Source organism: Sturnus vulgaris, chromosome 3 (genome assembly GCF_052056855.1).
Source record: "Sturnus vulgaris isolate bStuVul1 chromosome 3, bStuVul1.hap1, whole genome shotgun sequence".
In the NCBI taxonomy this organism is placed as follows: Eukaryota; Metazoa; Chordata; class Aves; order Passeriformes; family Sturnidae; genus Sturnus; species Sturnus vulgaris.
Window position 1 is genome coordinate 57,147,307 of NC_142245.1, and position 21,078 is coordinate 57,168,384.

A 21,078-nucleotide genomic window follows, 5' to 3' on the forward strand; every position below is an offset into this window, starting at 1 on the left:
GAGGCCTCAGAATAGCACTGGTGCTCTTTAAAGCTGTAGAAAGATACTCAATAAATACTTTAAGCATTGTGATTAACTAATAAAAACACCGTTAATGCTTTAGAGATACATTTTATCCTTTACAATACTCTTTTGAGAACTTTTCATAGAGATAGGGAATATAACTTAGGTTTCCATACAGACTACCAAATTGCTGCGCCAATAACCTTTGGTAGTCAAGCAGAGTTGTGGCTTCCAGTTCAAGGACTTTTTCTCCATAAGGATCAAGATCAGAGGAAAAGAGAAGTCATGATTTTATAGGGAGAGACTTTCAGGGAGATTAACACTGACTTTAGTCTTTGTGAGAGTCAGAATTTGGAGCTTCTATCCCAGAAGACAAAAAGTAAGCCAGACAACCATGGCTGCTACTGTCATGTTTTAAATTAGTTGTGTTTTGAATACAGATTCCCGAGAGCCAAGCTGGTTTTGATATGCTGATGTTCTTACAGCTCTTATGCAAGCTAGCCCTTGAAGGCTGCTTTCAACCCTTTTAATTTCAGCCCCACTAACATACATATGATTTTGGCTCCAGTTTTTGCAGCACTCCACTTTGGGCTCTAGATGGGATACAAAGGTGTGTTGACTGCTTTTGCAAAGATAATTGATACACATTGATGGCAAGCCACAGAACCGCTTTAATGCAGCCCTGTGCCTTTTTGTACCATCTTGCCAGACTGCTTTAGTGAAGTGGTAAATGTAGTGATGCATCCTCTCCTGAGATATTAACATTTCTGGATTCATGGCATCATTTGACAGGATCCAGATACTAAATATGTATTTTTCCAGTGCCCTTACCTGCAGGCGTATCAGGCTCCAGATTTTTAAGGTGCAAGAAGGAAAGCTAAACGTTCTCTATTGAGCCAAAATTTGGAAACTGGAGTTTGGAAAGATGGGACAAACTAACTGGCAAAACCTGTCAGGATTCAGGATTCAGAGTCAGATTTTCAGAGCATCCTGGTCTTGATTCTCATGGTTGACACCGACAGATCCACGCACTCTGGTTCTTTATTCAGAAATTGTTCTTCAGGTGCCCAACACCAAAAAGTTATCTTTTTGGCCACTAAATCCCTGCCTATCCCTCGGCTCCAGAGGAGAATGAAGTGCTGGACAGTGGTTTATGGACTTTTTTTTTTTAAACCTATTTGGACATAGCGATGTGGGGACCAAAGCAGAAACAAACCCGCAGCCCAGCACCTCTAGCGCTCCCCTGCTCAGCAGGGCGGCGTGCGGCTCCGCCGGCACACACACGCTGCCAGCCACCAGCGGCGATGCGGCCGCTCCGGCCCCGCCGCCTGCGGAGACCGCGGGCCCGGCTGCCGGGGCAGTGAGTGAGTGAGTGTCCCTGCGAGCTGCGGGGCTCCGGCCGGGCAGCCCGGGGCGGGCGAGCGGCGCAGCGGGGCCGGGGCGGGCCGTGACTCACCCGGCGGGGCCGAGCGGGGGAAGTCCCGCAGCCGCCGGGCTCGGCCGCCGCCGGCAGAGCGCATGTGCGGGGGCTCCCTGCTCCGCGCCGCTCCTCGCACCCTCCCGCCCTCCCTTCCTCTCCGCCGCCCTCCCTCACTCTGCTCCCTCTCTCTCTCTCTCTCTCTCTGCCCCCTTTCCTCCCTCCCTTCCTCCCTCCCTGCCTGCCCGCCTGCCTGCCGCCGCCTCCCTCCCTCCCTCTCCCCGCCGGCTGGGTGCTGAAGTTGGGCGGATGGCAGCGAACCAGCTGCGCTAGGGGACGAGCCGCACCAGCCCTTCCCGGGATCGCTCAGCGCCAACTGCACGCAGCCGGGCGGGGGTGGGTAAGGCGCTCCGCGCTTATTTCAGCCTGAACCGTGAAAAACGGCACCAAAATGTCTGCTTTATAGTGATGCGAAGGGTGTGTGTGTGGGGAAAACCACACCGACCAAAGGGAGGGATGTAGGGGGGAAGAGGAAGAGGAAGGAGGGTGACCAGTGGATGGATGGATGGATGGATGGATGGATGGATGGATGGATGGATGGATGGATGGATGGATGGCGGGCGGTAGAATGCAACAGAAAATGCATTCACCAGAGGGACAGGCTGTGTGTAAGCGTGCCTGTGTGTGTGTGTAACAACGGGTGCCTTCGGCGCTGAGGTTGCAAGGTGGAGTGTGTGTGTATGCGTGTGTGTGTGTGTGCGCGCCCGTGTGTGTGTGTCCTGCCCGCGATGCACAAAGGGGTGGGGAGAGGTGTCGCCGGGCTCTACCCGCGCACCCCCCATCTCCGCCGCCCCCCGGTTTGTGCTGGGGGTGCCGCGGGGCATCCGCCGCGCCGGGCGATGCTGCCAGCCCGGGCAGGGGAGGGATTGCGCCGCCCCCGGGGAAGCCGGGGGCACGGGCTGGCGGTGTGACAGCCGCCAGATCGGAGGCGAGGCAGCGCTCCTCCTGTCTTTACTCTTGACCTTCCCTTGGCTGTAACGTGGGTCTGCTTCGCGCGAGGAGAGGTGGTGTGATTTTTATTAATATTATTGTTGTTGTTATTATTTCAATCCGAGGAGCCGGCGGAAGGTGAGGGTGAACAAACGAGTCGTTGCTCTAAGATTAGGAGTTGCTTTCCCATCCCTCCCTCCCTCCCTCTCTCCCTCTGCCCGGTTTCTCTGCTGCCGCACCGGGCCGGGCCGGACCTGGTCCGGGGAACCCCCGCGGGCAGCAGCGGCGGAGCCCCGGGCGGCACCCAGCCTCCCCCGCCCGCCGTACCCTGCGGCACCGCCATCCCTCTGCCCCGGCCTCCTTCCCGCCCCTCCCCTGGAAATGTCGGCGGGAGGCGGGCGGGGGCCGCGGGAGGAGCAGGTGGCCGGGAGGGGCAGGGATGCGGCCGGCGGGACAGGGATGCTCCCGGTGCGCCGTGCCCGGCTCCGAGCAGCGCGGGACGGCGGCGCGGCCCCGGGCGGAGCGGGGCTTCCCTGCCGCTGGGGAAACACCCGCGGCGCTCGGTGGGGCGGGGATGCGGTGCCGCTGCCCAGCGCCCGAGACCCGCCGTGTGCTGCTCCTGCGGGGCTGCGCCTCTCCTCGGCATGGAACCGCCCGCAGTTCAGAATGCCGAGGTTGCCTCGCTCGCTCGGCTGCCAACCTAATATTCGTCTCTGTCTCTTCTTGTTGATTTAGAGGGAAACCTTACTGGTGCTGTCAGGCTTAGAAACAGCAGGAGTGAAATTTATGGTTTTCGGTATTCGGTTTCTTCATTTCTGTATCTGGATTTTCACCAACGTGTGTCATAGGTTTGCAGCCAGATGCTTTTGCAAAATGGATGAAATCTGAAATACCCTTCTAGATAAATATAAGTAAGTTACATATTTGCTGGCAAATTATAGGTAACAGGTGAAAAATAGCTTCCTACAAATGTAATATTCATGCATTAAAAATGTGGGGAGTTTTATAAAGGAAGTTGATTCTCTTTCTCATCAGGGGAAGCTAGTGTCATCATCCTTACATAAATCACTGGGAAAATTACCTGTGGCACAAGCCATTTAGGCAAACAAACTATTTAACCTTTATAGAGAAAGTGTTGCCCACTGTTGTGACTGTTACCAAATACATATTTTTATTCTAGCTCATACCCAGAAAAAGCAAAGTCCTAATTAAAAGATTGGTGAGCCCCACCCCAGTAAGTTTATGGCCTAAGACGCAAATGCTATGATACACACCAGTACTTGCCTTCCTGAAATAACGTGAGCATTGAAGCATTTAAATGCCTTTCTCCATCAAGGCCTTAGATCCTTTTAAGTAGCCAAAATAAGAACATAATTTAATTAAAAGAATACGATCAAATAAATTGCTATAGTGAGTTGAACATCTAGTCCAATATCCTGGCTCTGACTACAGTCATTAGCAGACGCTGGAGGGAGAAAAACGTAAGAAACAGGACTGGCATACAGGGATCTTTTCCTGGCATATCCTTTCAAGTTTCAACAACACATAGAAGACGAATTTCTTAAACTGGGGTTTGCTCTCAGACCATCATATTTAATAAACTTTGAGTTTCCCTACTGCCTTTTTAAAAATCTGTTTATGCTTTGGTCTCAACCCCGTTCTGTGGCAACGAGCACCACAATTTAATTATGATTTGTGTGAAAAAGTACTTCCTTTTGTTTACTATGGGCCTGTTGTCTGATAATTTCACTCAGTGCTCCTTAGCTTTCATATGTGACAAGGAACACATGCTGTGTCTATGTAAGGTGCCAGGAGTGTCCTCTCAAACCAGAGCAGGTACAGCACTGGCACATCAGGTCACTTTATTTTACCTATCACCAGAGACCTGCCTAGGAGTGTGAAGCTGTACTCAGCCCTTGATCTTTATCTTGAAATCTACAGATAAGAATAGTTATTCTTCTTCTTGTTATGCAACATGAGCACAGGCTCACAAAGAATTGCCCTGAACCCATGAACTCCTTTCCAGAAGGCTACTGAAAAGCTATCTGTTGAGAAATACTCACTGCACTATTGATTTGAATTGGAATCTGACTGACAGCTTGGTGAAAAATTCCCACCCCAATGCAGTTTTCTACCTACCCTGAAAAGAAGATGAAATATTTTATTCTTAACTGCAATTCTTATTTTTTAACAACCATAGTAAATACAAAATGCAAGCTATACATCAAGGGACATATATATATATATATATATATATATATATATATATATATATATATATATATGTATGTATATATGAACTCTGGACATTTGAAGTAGCATTGTTTTCTAATTGTTCTGTGTAATGTTCATTATAAAGATGTGCTTATTGAACAACATGCACAGTTTCAAAAGGAAGGTTTAAATGTCCCATAAAATGTAGCTGATTTTTAAGGAACTGTAACACAAATTCTTCTTCAGAAGAGTACTGCTGAGTTCAGTCCCGCTTGAGGAGGTATTGATCAGACCAACGTTGCAGAATACTTCCCTGATCTCAATGGTAGCCCGTCTTTGATTTTGTCATAAGAATAATAAAGGAATAAGAGACCAGAGAACTACAAAAGCACAACCCGGACTCAAAGACACAGAAGTTCTCACAGTTTTAATTCAGCAGCAGACACAGCTTGGAGCAACACAATCCACAGCATAACATGATGAAGCAAAGAAGTGTAGAAACCCATGAGTTGAGAAATTCTTCACAAAAAATAAAATGCTGGAAACCTCAGATGTGTTAATCCCCATCTCCCAAAAGACTAAAAGAAGTAGAGGCAGAGGTATTGTTATGGGGACAGGATAGGAGGAATGTCAGCCAGTCTCAGACCAGACATGATTTTCCACTTACAAGTGGTGTATATGTGTCTGTGTGTGTATATGTAGCAAAACATACATATATATGTTGATATATATATATGTGGCATATACATTTTTGTTCAAAACTAAAAATACGTTATCTTAAATAAATCTTACAATCCTAGCACTTTTAAATAGCACTTTCTTACTTGTATGCTTCACATGCATACCTTTAAGAATGAACATATGGAGATTCTTATGAGTACACCAAAAGTGTATAAGTGAAACAGTATTAGCTCTTACAGGGATGTTCATTACAGTTCCATTAGCTTTATCCTGATCATGTCTTCATGATGTCAGGGATTTATTTTGCACTCATACCAAGATGTCAGCTTTCTTATTGAAAAATATATCCTTACCCTACTAGTAGTGCTTATTCTGTGAATACAGGGTGAGTTTTCTAAGAACATAAAATTCATGTGCTAATTGGCTTGAGCTAAAATTCATTAAAAACTAAATCCTTCACAAAATTTAGAATTTCTATTGACATACCTTTTGTTCTAATTAGTTTTTATAATAAAATAGTGCAATTAAACTTTCCATACCAGTAATTAATTAAAAGCTTGTGCATAGGGCATAAAAACAAATGAATATATTAAGTTGTAATTAAGTTTAGCTATTCGTGGTTATAGCTAATGGCTATGGCTACACAGGCTGTATGTAGAGTCGTGTGAATAGCTTTGCTGCTGACTCCTGGGAGTCCTCTGAACCCTCCAAAAATCCCAGCCCTTCAGCTTGGTACCTCTGCAGGTCTTGGCTACAGAAGATCTGAGGAAGTGAGCTGCATGCCTGTCTCACTCTGGAAAGTTAACCATTTCCGAGAGGTCTTTTCTACAGAGATTTTGTGTCTCTACTTGAAGTTGGGTATTTGCTCTCAAAAGGTTTTCCTTGGCATTGCTGCTGTCTCTAGTGTGCACAGAGGAAGCAGCCAAGTGGTGTGATTGTGGCAGGGACCTTGGGGAATGCTTAAAGCACACAAATAGATGAACTCGGGGTCTGCTCTGCTCCTCCTGCCCAGCCACCATGTAACCCTGTAACCTGTGCCTCGACCAAACTGACATTAGGGGCTTGATTCCCTAGTGTGCTTTCTCTGATTTGCACTGCTCCAGTGATGTAAAATAGATGTAAAGTCAATTTAAATGACTTGTGTTCTTTGAAAAATTTGTGTTGTTCTGGTATATTTAATCAATCTGGACTTAAATAAACGTATTTTAATCAATTTAAGGTTGATTCTATCATATCATCATAAAAATTTTGAATCGTAGCTTTGTCTTTAAGTTCTTTGCTTATAAAATATAAATGAAATGCATCTTAACTTCCATACAATAGAAACATTTCATACATTATTTACTTGTAAGCAAATGGCAGCAAGTTCTTAGAAATCAGTAAATATCTAAATAGAACGTATGTGGAAAATTACAGGTAGGGAGATAGAACAGAAAGAAAATTTAATAAAATCTTAAATCTAGCAGCCAAGCATTAAAAACATGCACGCACCTTAAACACTACATCTGTGCTGCATAATTTTTCTCCATACAAAACCAGTATATACAAAACCAGCCTAGGTTCTTCAGTGAGAAAGGAGTAAATTAGACAGTGATTCATTAAATACTGTAGCCTCTGCTACCAAAGCAGCTTCATTTGAAGCAGTTCGGCTGCTCTCTCCAGTGATGCCAGCTCTGTGCTTGCTGAAATATGTGAGATCACAAGCTGAACAACTGTATATAGCCCATCCCTGTACGTACAGCCTAGCAGAGAGAATGTCACTGTAGTGCTGCCTTTGGAGGACACAGCCACTCTGTCTCAGATCCCTGATTAATTGATTATGCCACCTTGCTAAGTTCAAATAAGACTTGAGGTCTTTTTATTTTTTTTCCAGGAAGGCTGAATATGGTTTGGGCAGTTTTGCTGTATTATGTTTTTGCTGTATTATGTTTAGCTGTGCTGTGGTATGCTGTAACAATGTCTTCATTTATCAGCAGCTTATGTCAGTTAAAGTAAAATAATCCTGTGGGAGAAAGCAATTAAACCCCAGGAAGCATGGATGAAAGCTGTCATGGTGTCCTTAGCACAGCACTTTTATACCTGCTTCCAAGACCAGGTTGGACATGGCTTTGAGTAACCTGATGAGGGGGTTGGAACAAGATGATATTTAAGGTCTGTTCCAACCCAAATTACTCAGTGATTCTGTGATTCTCTGGTATTGTAGTTCAGACAGCTTTCAAGAGAGAGATCTCAGAACAACGAGCACCCTTAGAGGCAGCGTGTCCTGGGCACGTCGCAGCTGTGGCAAGGAGCTGCAGGAAGTCCTGACATTTCTCACAGCACCACTGCCTGATTAGTATCACCATATATATGCTGGTCTCATAGAAGCTTAAATTAGAGGGAAGTCATAGAATGTCTGGGCTGGAAGGGCCCTTACAGATATTTTAGTTGCAATTCCCCTTGGTATGGACCAGGACACCTTCCACTAGACTGAGTTGCTCAAAGGCCCATCCAACTTGACCTTGAACACTTCCAAGGATGGGGCATCCCCAGCTTCTTGGGGCAACCCATTCCGGTGTCTCAGTAGCCTCATAATGAAGAAATGCATACTAAATTTTTAATATCATTGTTACTGTTTATGGTTTGCTTAATGAGAACAACCTTCTGAAGTAAGGAATTTCTTATTCAATCTGCCAGTTTGACAGTACTGCAGACAGCACATGCTCTCTGATATTCACATTGCACCAGACCTTTGGGTAGTGTAGAGTCTGCTCTCTCAATGATATGCATCATATGAAAATTGAGAACAGTGAATAATAACTTCCTGTACAAGAGCTTCACAAGTAGCCTTGATTTAATGAATGTAGGTGGGAAGTGTCACCCTAATTACTCAGTGTCCAAAAGGTACTTTTATTTGCAAGCCTTATTATCTTCAGAAATTACAAAGTCCTAAAATATTAATGAGATGCTCCATAGCTTTCAAGATGGATTTGGGAAGAGTGAGATGTAAAAGTTATTTTTTTATCATTCACGTAGAATGGTTTACAAATATATCTACTGTGTTGTAATACACTTGTCTTATAATGGTCTGATAATTTAACTGATACAGTTTGATATATCTGATAACCTGGTAACTGGAATCTAATGTGTAGAATTATATGTATTACATTTGTCCAAGTATTTTTATAAACACTTACTGACCCCCACAATGTAAAAACCCCAGATGATGTTATTTAACAGAATCTCAGCTGTATGGTAAATACTGTGCTGACCAGAATAGACAAGGCTGTTTTCAAGTTTTTTATTATTTGATATGTAAAATTAAGTCACAGAGCAACCACAAAACATATAAGTACTCGTGTGGTGAGAATCTTGAAAGGATAGAGGAAATACCTATACCTAGTGAATGCAACTACTACATAAACTATGAAGTTAGGAAGGCAGCAGCTTTGAGCTGATAGCTCATGTAGGACAGGGCACTGATCAATGATTCTGAATACAGGAATCTGACTTTATTGGACTTGTCCTCAGCTCTCTCTGCAGAAGGACCATCCCATATCCAGCATCTGTGTCAAAGCCTGTGACTACACTGTTAATTGCAGTCTAGGGTAGAGATAACTGACAAAGTTCAGACACTTGAAAACTCTAGTTAAAGCAGCACTATCAAGAAAGTTACCTTATTTTACCTCTACTATCTGTATGTCACCTTGCATCCTGCAATACAGACTACTCAGAAACTCAGAAATACACTTCTGAAATTTTTCTATTTTTAACCTAAATGGCTCCTGAAGACATTTCCCACCAAATATGTTCCATACTCCTTCAACCATTGTCTATACTCTTCTTAACCTGCTTCAATTGATCAGTAACTATCTAAGGAAATCACAGCTGTTGTTTCAATAGCAGTCAGTGCTAAAATACAGAAGTAACATGGTGTTCATGTCACTGTCTTAAGATTTCGGCTTTATGTAGCCAAAAAATTTTAAGGAAGAGAAAATGTTGAGGGTTTTTTTGAGTTTATGTAGGCAAGGAGCACAACTCTTGTGGGTGCAGGATTGCACTGAGCAATTCTTGTAATTGCCAAGACTCTCAGTTGTTGTTAAGAGTCCTGGGCTTTTTCTCTGCAAACTAACAGAAGCCTGAGCTTTTGCGCCAGAACTTGGTTGTCTGTTGTGAGTTCTTAGCATGGTCCCAGACCTGACTGGGAAGTTACTACATTCCAGGGTCATTCCCAATAAAACACTAATATGAGACTGTCCTGTCATGCAGAGCAGGTCACCCTAATTGTATGAATGAAACTAAATTGTCCATTTAGCCTAAGAGCCAGAGTTTCTTTCCAGTACAGGCACATCACATCTCTTCAGGACGGCCTCTGCCTTTGGCCTGCATTCTTTCTTCTCAGGAATATGATATTAACCAAAGGAAACTGTGTTTGCTGAGATTTACTTAACGATGGATCCAGATCATCTCAAGTCAGTAACTTATTTTTGTTAGCTTATGTTGTTCCCTCGATATTCGCCTACCACAAGCGAGAACACTGCAGATTTTTATGGTTCCTTTTATTTTGTTCACAGCAGAGGGGTAGGTTGTCAGGCTGTATAAATGAACATATGTTTGAAGGATCCAGTTAGTAACACACCTGCTTAATAGTTATTCCCTGCATTTAATTTCAGACCAAGATACAGCTTTAATACATTTAATGTTTATCATGTTGACTTCTACCATGTTTATTCTAGAATCACAATGTTGTGTTCATTAACAGAAGTCAACATATTTATATTGACAATACCATCAATTTGGCAATCTGATATAAAATATTAATATAACCATCTTGTACCCATCTCAAATATATATAGTTTTAAAAATTACATTTGACATAGCTCATATTGAATGGCTTTAACTATACTGAGTTCACTCAAGTCCTTCATGTGTTTATTACTATTAATATTCTAGCAAACCTGTGGGACAAGGAGGTTATTATTTATTCAATATAAATTTTTTTCATACATAACAGGAGAGAGAATTGTTTGAACATATTTTTAAAGAAAGTGTAAAGTTTAGGAAAGGTGAGTAGCTTATATCTGTATGTGCATGAGGTAACAGGAAAATTATATATCTTGTATGACCTTCCTTCTGCTGAGCATTTTTCTTGGTCAGGCATATAATGCTGTGGCAAATACAGTGTCTTGGTTTCATACAATGTGACCTTTCAAGAGCTTTTAAGAAAATAAAGAATCCAGAAAGATGATAATAGTAAAAGAGGATGTGACTACTCATAATATTCTTATTATTCTGAGAATGTAGCAATTCACCAAGCACTAAGAATAAATAAAGAAGACATTATGAAAAGACTATTCCCGTCCTTCCAGATTTTTGGGATTTAGACCTAAAAAGTGCTTTTTAATCCTGCTGTCTTTTCTACAAGCTCACTTTTCAAACTAAATTAGCTTTGCATGCTAAGACAACAGCACTGCTTTTCACAGAAAAGAAATGGAGATATATTTCAATTAAGTAATTAGAGGAACACACAGTAAAATAGTGCAGAAATTAAACGTACAGGGCAAAATTCTTGTTGATTTCAAGGGTTAAAAATCTAACATTAAGAATCTTGTCTCCTACTCCAGCTTTCTTATTACCAAAGTAATGCTCATATATAAACATCAGAGAGAGCTTAAGATCAAGAAAATCTCCAGATCCAGACAATTTCCGGGACAAAATTGGGAATTTGCAGCTAAATGAGAAGTTAGTCTTTCTGATTGAGTATTCTTACCCATTTGAAGATGACCAGGGTAAAACCTCTCCAGTATGCTCCTTTGAAATGTAATCTGAATATCAATATGAAAAATATTAATTAGGGCCATGTTAGAAAATAAAATTGCTCAGTAAGCAAAACACTACAAAAACATGAAAACTTTGGATGGTTGAGCAATGTAGACCTGCATTTAAAAAATGAAAAAGAATGGAAGCATATGGCAAGTTGTATGGGATACTTTCTGCATAGATGTATCCATAACTCTCAGCTCATCAGTTCTTTAGAAAGATATGGGATTTTGGAGATCCATTAAACCACTGCCTCTACATCTGTCATCCTCATAAAATGACTTAACTCAGTATAGTCAACTCAGTCCTATTCATAACAGAATAATACCTGTCCTAGATTCACCAAATTATGCATAAAAAAATCCTATGCCCATTTATTTTAGCTTGATTGTTTTTGTGACATAAGTTCCTGTAATATCACAGTTATAATACAATAAAATATTTTTACAGGTAACAGAAGGGAATGGACTAACTAGTCAGCGCATACCTAATTCTAATACTGAAGGCAGCACACGATTTCTAACCCCCAATTACTCTGAATTTTAACAGTACTTCAGTCTTGGGTGCAATCAGAACTGGGGGAGATGCTTTACTCAATCCATATCAGCATATACTTTATATATGCTTGGATGGATTTCTTCGTAATTTAGCCTCAGGTACTTTGAATTAATTGCCTTCTGATTATCACTGTGAGAGGGCACATCCATGGGCTGTGGCATGAATTACCACCAATCAGCTTCTCCAGTAAATTTCCCATGAAGTATGCTGATGGGCGAAATAAATGCGATTTAGTTTATTTTGTAAAGAAAAGAAGTAAGTTACTGTATGTCCCTTGAAAGATGGGGGAGAGGTCTCCTTGAATTCAAGAAAATATGGTCTAAAAGAGATTTCATACAAGAAGACTAAATTTGTCAGAAAGCATAATTTATTGCAGATCCAGCTACAGATAGGAGATAGTTCATAGGGGTTTTTAAGACTCGAAATAATTGAATTGCTATTAATGTTCAAGACATTTTTCCATTAAGTTGAATGGACTTCTACGGCAGAAACTATTCTTACATGCAATGCTAGTCATCATTCACATTTCAAGCATAAGATTTTAAGGCTCTGTTTAGGCTCTGTTAAGTAGAAATTGTTCTGATGGACAATGAGATCATACACAACAAGGGCACTGAATGCCAGAGACACCTTGATTTTGACTGCTTAATATTCAGTGAGGTACTATCTGGAGTAATCTAAAGACAGTATTTTATGTTTTAAAACTAAGTTGGGTACTATTCATACAGCAGACTGACTTTTGTTGTTGGTTTGTTTCTACATTAAACCTTGAGCTGTTTAGGTGAGATACTGTTTTAAACTGTGCTAGTCCTGTTCTCTGAGGTAGAGAGTATATCCAGCAGGGTAGGAAGGAAATCAGCTGCTATTGAACCAGGCAGGCAGTGCATGCTCAGAAGCACTCTAAGTTAGGCTGTTGTTCAGTAGCATGGCTGATTCCAGCAGGTGCCACAGTAGCAACTTTAGGAGCACTGGAAAATAGGAATGTATGCTGAGGGAAAAACCCTGGCTAATTTAAGCCCAAACTCTGTCTGTTTCCATCAACCAGTTCTTTCTTTTTCTCTCCTTCTCTTGATCAAGTTGATATTAAGAGCAAGAAGTATTTTTTGTTTTGTTTTGTTGTTGGATTTGGTTTATGGATTTTTTGGGGGGATGAGAGGGAAGGAGATTGTTTGAGTTTTCTTATTTCATTTGGTTTGGTGGTTTTCTTTTGGTTTTGTTTGTTGTTGTTTTGTTTTGTTTTTTTTTACATTTATTCTTACCCAGAGGCTGCTCCAGATCTCCTGTTGAAAACCTTTTTCTCATTTCCAGCCACATTTACTCAAAGACTGCTTATTCTCCATTTGCTCTTGTGCAATGATCCATATCAAATTGTTCTTCCTCTCTTCCATTTGTTCACCTGATACATTCATATCCTTCCCCTTTAAACATTTGTCCCAGAAACTCTCTTTAGATCAAATGGACATGAAAAAATGAAGAGAACACTCAGAATGCAGAATCCGTATCTTGTGAAACAAGGGGGCTCAAATGTCCGGGCAACAGTTCTCCTCCCAGTCACAAAACCCCTCCTCCAGCCTTTTCCCTTCAAAACTCATCTGTGGGGCTCCCTGGAGCAGAAAGACAGTAAAGCCTGTGTGACTGCTCCATGAGCATTCTCTCCTGTTTATGTAAGGGAGGTCCCTTGATAAGGAGTATTCAAGGTGCAGCTTACACCTGAAGAAATCTTAGAAGTGTGCTGCTTGAATTTCAATGCTGTGTGACCTAGTGTGATCCTCTCTGTGAATAGTGGCAGCAAACCACATAAGGTCATGTGTACAAGAAAAGATTCACCTACCTACCTACATAAACTTTGGGGCAACCTAAAGGGTCTATTTTTTTTTTTTTTTTTGGTCCATCATCAAAATGTTGATTTTGATACAAAATAGCTTTAGTATTAGTAAAATTTCTCTTCTCAGACAAAACAGCTCTTTTAGGAAATGCTTCTGTATCTTACTTAAAAGTGCTTCTCAATCTTGGCATCCTGGGGAACTAGATAAAGATGTGAAATTTTAGTGTAGACATGTACTAGTCTAGAAGAGACGGGTTCCAGCAATAGCAACTGTGTTACAAATGCATTTGTTCACCTACATGAGATTGCACAGGACAAAGAAAAATGTCATCATTTTTATTTGCTGTCCATGACTCACCTTCTAGAGAAAAGTCAGATCACAGGAGAAAATTAAACTTTTGTCAAGGAAATGAGGAATCCAGGCCACTAAGATGAGTTGGTGATTGTTGATGGTTGTTCTCAGACTTCAGTTCTGTTATGTTGACCCACTTGCAGACTTGAATGGAAACTGATCATTCTTCTTTGTGAGGGTTTAAGAGTCACATTTAAAAAGTTGTTTTTATAGCCAAAGAGAGGTTTGAACTGACAATAACCACGCTGTATCCTTTATTCTACTTGTTAACATACTACCTGTTACTATGCATTGTGAAAAATAGCACTATCTCAGGACAGACACTTCACTGAAAAAAAAAATTGGCTGCACCCAAGCCTTTGGTGGCTGAATAAGGATCAAACATTTCATCAGCAAGCAGCTCTGCCTCCCACACTCTCCTGCAATTATAACGTTCAGTTTACTTTTTTTATTTAAAAATAATTGTATTAATCAAACAAAAATAAAACCATTCAGAAAATGTCTAAATTTGACTTTCAGACTCAGATTTTGAATGCCTGGTCACTGCTTCTGAGTGATGTATAATGGAAATGGAAAGGTCAGTGCTATTAGCACATTAAAAACATTTCCATCCACATCTCCTTCCTAAGATGTTGCATGGATGAAATACCAGCAGGCAATGTGTGTCACATGTATTATCTATGTGTGTCAGAAAGCTGTTCCCTGATCAGAAGGAGCAGCCACTCCAAGGTTGTAGGTATGCACACACTATTTATTAAAGGCAGTATGGAGCTCAGAGACTCCCAAAGAGCATGTAGGGACAACACTGAGATGGCCTGGCTGCCCAAGATTAGCACTTATCTTTTGAGTGTCCAGTGGATGGTCCTCCATCAGGCACTGCAGGTCCCACCTGAGTGCCTGAGCCTCCCTGGCCCTGCTGCTGCTGTGAGGCCACACATTGGCACAAATAATCTTGTCATCTTGTTCCCCAGAGAGTGAAGGGTTCCTCAGCACATGCTTATTCTTGCTAGGACTCTAATCTGCAACTCCCCAAAAAGAAAACTTAAGGTATGTATTTAAACAGAATACTGTTGGCAAGGATGTCTAACCTGTGTCTGTCTTTCTCCAGAAGTCATGGGTCATAGCACAATTATAACAATAAGGCTGTAAGTTAGAGGGAAGCCAGAGAAAGAAACTTCCAGGAGTTTTGAGACATTTACATTGTCTTTGAGAAGCATTTAAAAATATTCTCCGTTAAAGTATCACAATACTTGCCTACAGGTCTGCCCCAGTGAGGAAAGATGTTAGTCCAAATCAGTAATTGCAAAGCAAAACTCCTTCCTACATTTCCCACCAGAGAAACAATAAACCTGAACACAGGCATTCACCCTAGCAGAAGAATCTGCAAAATCTTACTTTGTGACCAGACATGCAGGTGGTTCAATTTAATTCCTAGTAGTTCTTTCACAAAGCTAAAAAAAAATTCCCCAAAGGAAGAAATGCTTGAGTCAGCTCCACAGAGAACAGAAGTTTATCCTATTCACTAACTGAGATGAATCTTCTATTGAGATGCTAAGTGTTGTTTCATTGCTTTCCATACAGCCTTTCCATAAGATCTAAAGAACTTTTTATGCCACATTTATATTCATTGTGAGATTTTTGCCCCTGGCTCTCCAGCTGTTTCCTTGCTTACATCCTGAGGCAAGAACTGCTGAACTTGGGGAGCAGGAAGACAGTTATTGACAGGGACAGACAATTTTAGAGTGTGTACACCTCAGAATTGGCTATCCAGATGTTCCAGGTGAAGGGAGAAATCTCAAGAGCAGAAGTAATAACCAGCACAGACTGAGAGAACACAAAGAAGTTGAAAAGGACCTTTAAAGTCTGTAGGGGCAAGAAACAGACATAATAGACAGTGAGACTGAAATCTCAGTAGATAGCAGTGAAGGGTACTGAGTGTGTAACATGGATCTGGATGCTAGTTAGTGAAAAAATAAGAAAATTAGTAAAGAACAGGTGAATTAAAAGGCTAAGGTGATAAAGTCTGGAAGTATGGAATAGCAGAGATAGACACTGAAAAATAAATGTATTAGAGTCACTTTTTTAAAAATATAAGCTGATTTCTAATAGCTTTTGATTACTAGATGTTTGTAGAATTTGAAGAATTCAGTCTTATAAGGAAAAGTTTGTTCAGCCTGATTATTAAGAAAGATATTACAGAAGTCCTACCTTAAAAAAGTGTTAAAAGTTAAAATCATTCTGTTATGTGCAATAAAAAATGGCATATGGGCAACAACAACAGAAAGCCCACACTAAACCCAAGTTGTTTTCTTTCCCTATCTGCAACTAGAATTTGCTTCTGAAATACTCAGAACTATGTGCCGTTCAACTAAATCTCCTTGATCTAGAGACAATAGGAGATAAGAGCCAACAATGAGGTGATGCCTCTGTTCCTGCTCCTCCTTTCTGATCCTACATCATGGTCAAAATAAGTGAAACGCCTCTGGCTAAGCAAGAACAGATGATCTTGAAAAGAAAGATCAGCTTTCCCAATGCTGTGTTCATTGGATCTGGAGATCTGCACCTGAAGAGGAAAGAAGGCTGACAACTTTTGATGGCAATGAAAGGTCACACTATTTGCTGCATGCAAATCTACTAGAAGCCTTTCTTACCTGCAGCACACTTTCTAATACAAGGCTATGGTCCCAATGAGGAAGGTATTGTTGAGTCAAATACAAGTCTCCAAAAGATCTTATTGCTGTTACAGATAATTTGAAATTTAATGGTATCCTGATCAGTACCCTTAGCATTTAAAAACTAATTTTGTTTAGTTTTGTGGTTTTTTAAAAAGAGGAAATTTTCTGCTATCCAAAATTTACCTAAAATTATTTTCAGCAATTCTGTTTATGGAAGATGCATAAATATTAGAGTAGCATATTTAGCATACTCCATATTATTAAAATTAGAGTAAATTATTATTAATATTAGAGTAGCATACTCCACTCGTGTCTTCTGGTAAACAGAAAGTGGCCATTTCAGTAATGCCATAGATATACATTTAGGGATCAAATCTAAGAACTCCATAATTCAGAGGACACAGGCATTTCTAATAGCCATCTTCTTGAGGAAAGTACTGGGCTTAGATGAGAATTTAAAAATGCTATTAAAATATTTTTCTTAATTTAAACATTTTCTGTAGCTCCTTCTTCCATGTAGCCTTCCAGGATTAAGTATTTGTGCACAGATGGAACTGGCCTAGCATAGAGATGGACAAGGAGGAATTTTTCTTCTTTACTGGGATGACAGTATCTGCTGTATGCACCTCAACCCCAAACTGCTATATATACTAGGCATCCAAACTAGAGCTTAGTTGGCTTTCAGTCATCTAAGAGGACTGTTTTTTTAACAGCACATAATATCCCATTCCCCTGTCACCCTTAGGTACCCAAATTTCTCCAGTCAATGCACTGAGTGCCTATTACTCATGCTCGAAAAGACATCCTGCTAACTAGGTCACAACCAGCTCTCAGCAGGGTGTGTTGTATGCCAGAGATCTCAGAGGAGCTTGGTCCAGAAGACACGCTGAGAGTGTGCTTCTCATTTTCTGAAAGAGCTGAACTCATCACAAAACACTAGACACAAATGAACTGTCATTCCAAAACACAGCCAGAGAAGGGGGCTGGTCAGACATAACGTTTGGGGTTATTTCATCCCTCCTGCCCTCACCAAAACCCTTGTCATTTTCTCAATTTTTCTTTCATAAAATAAAGGAGGAGGTCAGGTTCAGCCAGGATGTGATACACCTGTGTTCAGCCAATGTGAAGCTGAGGGAATTCGGACCTTCCCCTCCCCACCACAAAAAGTCTGCCCTAATCACCAGTTTTGAAGATACTCAAAGGCAGAAACAGTCTCCACTGTTACCATTGACACTACGCTGTTTTGCAAAATAACCTACCCAAAATCCCATCAAACAATTAAAGAGAAATTAGCCAGGGAGACAGCAGAGCATCCACTAATACAATGTTCACTAAGGAATAGGAACATCTTGATTTCTGCCTTTTTCTAAGTGCTAAAGAGTGTGGGGGCCACATTATTTAATCTTTGCAATACAGAATAAAAGCAAGAAAGCACATCCACCATCTCATTTTACAAAGCATGTTCTAATCCGTAATGTGGTTTTTTTTAAGGAATGACTCAGGGTCCTAAATCTAGGTGAGGGCCATGGCTGCAAATCTCAGTCATTCTGCAGTCCATGCTGGGTATCTCCATCCTGGGAAGGGACAAGGGCAAAGCATTCTCTTGGTCACCAATCCTTTGGTCCTAGTTGTGCAGCATTTTATGCCAATCTAAGCCAGAACTGCTGCCCGTCTTTCCCTGCTACATATAAGTGACTGCAGTAAATCAATTTGGAGAGTTAATCCTCCTGATGGATAATCTTTACTTCTACAGAGTTAGTTTTCTGCCACAAAACCTATTTGATTTGTGTTACCACGTGGTAGAAACATCAACCAAAAAGCAGGAGTTGAAGGACTGATGGCTTGAACTTTATTTGATCAAAGTTGCCAAGGAGCCTCATGCTGGGGATGCTGCTTCTCAGAATTCATTCTGGGGTGTCTCATGTTGTCAAGGTACAAGGTATTGGAGATGCCCAGGTACTTTACACAAGGATGCTCTGTTCTACGAGAGGGAAAAAAATACAAATCCAACAAAAAACCTACAAAAATACACATGCACACGCACATACACAAACCTCCAAACCCCACAAAAAACACTCTAAAAGCCACTGGCTCATAGACTCTCTGCATCCAGAGCTGTCTGGTCTGAGTGGGAAGAGCTTTGGGGAACCCAGAACTCCTCAGTGTGCACTAGAAGCAGAAGGAGCATCACACTGGCTTTCTTATTTCCTCATTTTGGTAAAAATGTGCATGTAAACTGTTTTTTTTTTCTTCCGATGTTCTATTTATTTAGCTCCAGTTATAACTTTCATGATTATGCATGTGTTTAATATTTTTTATCTTACAAAAATATGATCATATGCAATAGGACTAACTTATTATAAGTAACTGAATCAAAAGCTAAAAAAAGTGGTCAATTTACCAAATATTGTTCAAATAAATAGGGAAATATAATTAGGGTGCACATTAAAACCAGCACAGTCTAGGTGCCTACATGGGACAAAGACAAAACCTACAGTAAATGTTGCTTAGAACAGACAGCTTGCCAAGTTATTTTCAAAGAACTGGACATCCTAAAAGCTGTTTATCCTTGCATAGAAGTTTGGCAGCTCCGTGGTTATCCTAAACCTGTTATCCCATAGCTTCTTTCTCTTTTCTGTTTACTAGTTTCACTGTAATCAAGTCTCCTTAAACTTCACCCGAGTGAAAATACTCACCAAAACTGGATGCTGCATGAACTGAAGGCAGACCTTTTCTAAATTTTTCATCTAACGCAGCTTTTGGTCAGGGCAAAGATGAACTCTTCTGGGCGTTGTGTCAGACAATTTTGAAATTGTTGCTTTCTGTAAAAAAATACCTTTTCATTTTAAAATCTTTGAAGTGCCGTGAGAACATCAAACAAAACTGTAAGGAAATCACTTCCTGGTGTCAGGACCCATGCTGATGAATACAGTGTGTGGATGGATTTAGAAAACTCTACTTAACATTTCTGAATTACCTGTCAGTCCCTGGTTCCAGAGACCCGTGGAAAAGAAAATGTTCCCCTAGTCCATGAAATTATCAGTATGACAGGTGTCATATGTGGGAGATAAAAGCTGTTGTTTAAAAGAGATTGTAGGACTGAAAGAAATAATGTACATCAGTTTTGGTAATTCCAGACAAGGCTTCCTTAGTACAGACAGGTACCTGCCCACACAGCAGCTTAGAGAAATGCTAATAGTAAATTTTTACAAGTTAAAGTTTTTCTCTTGCCATTTACATTTCTTTTGTATCTGTCATTATCATCTTGTCCAAGTGCCTCAGAATCTTAAAGATCTGCTCAAGTCCAAGCTCAACTTTTTGACTATCTAATCAAAAAGAAAAAGCTCCTTTCTCCTCACCATCAGTGATTCTTCCACCTGGTTTTAGAAAGCAAAGTTCATGACGAGCAGAAAAGGTACTTACACCTACATCACTTGCATCCCATTAGCTTTGTATCTGCTAACAGCTACATCCCCTTTAATGCAATCTGTACACAAGGGAGAAGCCTGGAGTCGCTCACTTCAAACCTGGAAAGATTTTAAAATCATATATATGTTTCATTAAATGGGAAAATTAAGGTTTATGGGAATACCTGAAGTACATGATTTCACAACCTCTAGTGTCCAAATCCTATTGAAAGAAGTAGCTTACTAAAAGAAAATAAGCAACTATTTAGTCAGGTTTCTTAAATTCTAGGATAGTCCTCAGCTCAGTAGCTGAGATGGAGATGATCCAGTGATCATCTTTCTTCTCCAGTTTGTTGACTTTCTCTGTTCAATGTGTTACGGGCACGTGGAACTTCCTTCGTTAGCTATGTATTAAAGTTGTGAATGGCCAGCTGTTCTAGAAAGTTTGATGCTTATGTTCTTCAGTAGAATCTGAACACTTGCTCTTAAAATGCCTCTGGCTTATCTCTTGAGACACTGCCAGGTGTGAAGGGTTGCAAAAACTGAGAAAGTGTTCACATGTCCATAACCAGATTTTCTATTTAGTTACTATAAACATTAACTCTATGCTGTTGGATATTTTTTCCTTGAATAATGTCTTCCTTATACACTGACAAATTTTAGGATATGAAAGAGAAGTGAAGATGAACACTGAAAGACAAATCAAATAAAGAACTGTCTAGTCTGTTAGGGGAATGCAACAGCAGAGAACACTGCTTAAACCAAAGTGAAATAAGTGAGAGGATTTTTTATGCTAAATTAAACTTTAATTATAAAGATTGCACCAGGAGCTCAGAACTTATTTCTTCAATTAAAAAATATGCAAGCATCTTTGTGTGAGTCTAAGAAAAAGACTGACCAATTTTGTGAAGGTTCTCATGAAAGTGACACAAATGGACAGAAATGGGAATAAATGAATAAATGGGGAAGCAATATTTCTATCCATTGCTACAATAACTTAGATGGAAAAGGACACACCATTAAAAGAGTGATAAAAGCATATCACTAGACCACTAAGTTTGCCTTGCACTTTGTTGTAAAAGCTAGGGATCATCAGTCTGAGTGTTCTGAAAGCTTCTCCATTCATCAGGACTCAAAAAAGCAGTTCCTACATTTTG

At 40.7% G+C, this 21,078-nt stretch overlaps 1 protein-coding gene across 4 annotated transcripts in view; it reads left to right on the forward strand.

Moving 5' to 3' along the window:
* Window positions 1-1,520: 1,520 nt before the first annotated feature.
* The window catches only part of RGS17 (regulator of G protein signaling 17), a 71,104-nt gene continuing 51,546 nt past the window's right edge, over window positions 1,521-21,078 (forward strand). For 2 of the 4 annotated variants that reach the window (XM_014888369.2, XM_088161715.1), the window contains exon 1: window positions 1,521-1,816. The gene's annotated coding sequence lies outside the window, so the exon portion shown is untranslated. Of the gene's footprint in view, window positions 1,817-2,318; window positions 2,485-21,078 lie in introns of those variants that run through there. The other 2 variants (XM_088161713.1, XM_088161716.1) reach the window with 2 other exon arrangements.